We start from the raw sequence: 2879 nt of genomic DNA, 5'->3' as shown, positions 1-2879 counted from the left end.
TAAGTAGACGGGTTAGGGTTAGGGTTAGGGTTAGGGTTAGGCGATTTGGCCCCTTTTACCCAAATATCACATCTTAAATCCCATGGATTGTCAAGCATTGCAGCAAAATATCAGGGAGAGCGGGTTAGGGTTAGGGTTAGGCGATTTGGCCCCTTTTACCCAAATATCACATCTTAAATCCCATGGATTGTCAAGCATTGCAGCAAAATATCAGGGAGAGCGGGTTAGGGTTAGGCGATTTGGCCCCTTTTACCCAAATATCACATCTTAAATCCCATGGATTGTCAAGCATTGCAGCAAAATATCAGGGAGAGCGGATTTTGACATTTTGGTGTAGGATTAGGCTGGATGTGAAGTCTATGGAGGTTGGCGCTCCATGGTCCATGGGTGTGTGTGAGTGCGCTGGTGCCCGGGCTTGGTTGCTGGTAGCAGGGGTGGGTGCAGGGTCTGATGTGGAGACTCAGTGTTTCCCCCGGTTCTCAGGAGGCTTTACTTGGTACACCTGCAGCCACTTGCTGCACTCTTGATTGCATGAGCAGAAGGCAGCTGTGGGTACCTAACATGCCAATCAACGAATGACTGAGGAGCAGTACTTAACAGCCCAGGACCGGAGCGGACTTCTTTCCCCTCCACTGTTCACACGGTAAGTTGTGAAGCTCTTATGCATCACGCTGGGAAATGGGGCTCTGTTCCTGGCTTTGAGATATTAACACAGCTCGTGTTATCTTATCTTATTTTTCAGATTCTCATATCAACATGGCGCCCCCAAAGCATAGTGTTTGTTGCCCACTCTGCCGTTCTGAATTTACCTATATAGGCAGGCACCTAAGAAATAGTCATGGCATTAAAAATTCAAAAGAGCGAGAAATATTGATCAAGTACAGTAGTGGGAGGGTCAATATTAGAAAAATGCCCTGTCCAGTGGAGGGCTGCAGTTATGCTAGCACAAGGCTGGACAGGCATATTGCTCAAGCTCACCCGGAGATGGAGGGGGAGAGGAAAGCCCAGGTGATAACCGATTTGAAGTACCAGGTAACGGTGCACATGCTGCGAGCGTTGAGCGCCACAAACCCGAGCCCTCCGATGGTCTCACGCTTACACATGGACCCAATAGCAAGAGAGGAAGCAAATCGGTATCATCCAACATCAGAACCCCTTGATGACGAACCATCGCCTTCATCCTGCAACTCGTGCAAACAGCTTGAGGCAAAGAACCTGCAGCTTATATCCGACTTGGGGCAACTAAGAAAGAAATTGCTGTACCAGCACAGATGGGCTGAAAGGGCAAAAAAAACAATCAAACGACTGGAAGAGGTATGTAAAATGTTTATTACCTAGCAGCACCTTTACCCAGGACCAGAGCACATGTGCTGGGCAGGATAGCTCCATAGCTTAGGCCTGGTTGTACCGGCAGAACCAGCGGGTAGATGCGGATGACTTTTACCCAGGATCAGAGCACATGTGCTGGGCAGGATAGCTCCATAGCTTAGGCCTGGTTGTACCGGCAGAACCAGAAAACTTAGCACTAAACCTTTATTTAACAGGACCGCCAAAAGGCATCCACAGCCCCGGTTCCAAGTGTGGACGTTGATGCTCTGGTGAGGAGTGAATCTTTCTCTCCTGATGAAGAACAGCAGCACATCAACAGACCTAAGTCAAAGGGGGAAAGCCGGAGCACCCTCTGTTTGGCGAAAGCGTACCCCAAATTCCCACCAAGCATCTGTAAGTAATGTCACTGATTGCTGTATTTATAAAAAAAATAAATAAAAATTCTAAGTGTTGAGAACCAGGCGCACACAAGGGGGCGCTGTCAGAGAGTAATCCGAGGACAGTGCCTCGGGTCGGGGCTACAGCAGCGGGATCTCCCCCCTGTCCTTCTGGAAGTCTGTGCGAGCTTTTAAAAAATATTTCTAAGTGTTTATGGATCCAGAGACGCAGAAGGGGGATTTTTAACGTTTGTATCCGAATATAGGGCCCTCTGTCTGGGTTTTAATGAACGAAATTCCCCGGTGTTTTTTTCTGGAAGTCTGTGCGAGCTTTTAAAAAATATTTCTAAGTGTTTATGGATCCAGAGACGCAGAAGGGGGATTTTTAACGTTTGTATCCGAATATAGGGCCCTCTGTCTGGGTTTTAATGAACGAAATTCCCCGGTGTTTTTTCTGGAAGTCTGTGCGAGCTTTTAAAAAATATTTCTAAGTGTTTATGGATCCAGAGACGCAGAAGGGGGATTTTTAACGTTTGTATCCGAATATAGGGCCCTCTGTCTGGGTTTTAATGAACGAAATTCCCCGGTGTTTTTTCTGGAAGTCTGTGCGAGCTTTTAAAAAATATTTCTAAGTGTTTATGGATCCAGAGACGCAGAAGGGGGATTTTTAACGTTTGTATCCGAATATAGGGCCCTCTGTCTGGGTTTTAATGAACGAAATTCCCCGGTGTTTTTTCTGGAAGTCTGTGCGAGCTTTTAAAAAATATTTCTAAGTGTTTATGGATCCAGAGACGCAGAAGGGGGATTTTTAACGTTTGTATCCGAATATAGCGCCCTCTGTCTGGGTTTTAATGAACGAAATTCCCCGGTGTTTTTTCAGGGGTAGGGTTAGGGTGAGTTTCCGAAGTGGCAGAGCGTTTCCATTCATTTTGATGCTGCCATGCCAGTCAATGTTCCTATGTGGCGGGGAGAGCCGCATGGGCCTTTTCGGTATCATTTTGAATACAGCCATGCGGGAACCCCTAACGCCATTTCGGTAAAACTGCAATGATAGGCAAAATCCACTAGATGGCGATACTGTATCATAAGTTAAAAAGTGCCCTTGTTTTCAGAGAGCATGCCACAAGGGACTATTGTATGCCATTTGGCTATTATGTACATGTTAAGCATGCC

General features: G+C 46.6%; 1 long non-coding RNA gene across 1 annotated transcript; it reads left to right on the top strand.

The window, feature by feature from the left end:
- The first annotated feature begins 239 nt into the window (after positions 1 to 239).
- Positions 240 to 1945, top strand: LOC118563636. Its single transcript, XR_004931313.1, has 3 exons — positions 240 to 643; positions 743 to 1314; positions 1545 to 1945. It is a non-coding gene; the product is annotated as an uncharacterized LOC118563636 (long non-coding RNA).
- The last annotated feature ends 934 nt before the right edge of the window (positions 1946 to 2879 follow it).

Source organism: Fundulus heteroclitus, chromosome 7, assembly GCF_011125445.2.
Source record: "Fundulus heteroclitus isolate FHET01 chromosome 7, MU-UCD_Fhet_4.1, whole genome shotgun sequence".
In the NCBI taxonomy this organism is placed as follows: domain Eukaryota; kingdom Metazoa; phylum Chordata; class Actinopteri; order Cyprinodontiformes; family Fundulidae; genus Fundulus; species Fundulus heteroclitus.
The sequence above is the reverse complement of the archived record's forward strand: the minus strand, read 5'-3'. Positions and strand labels throughout refer to the sequence as shown.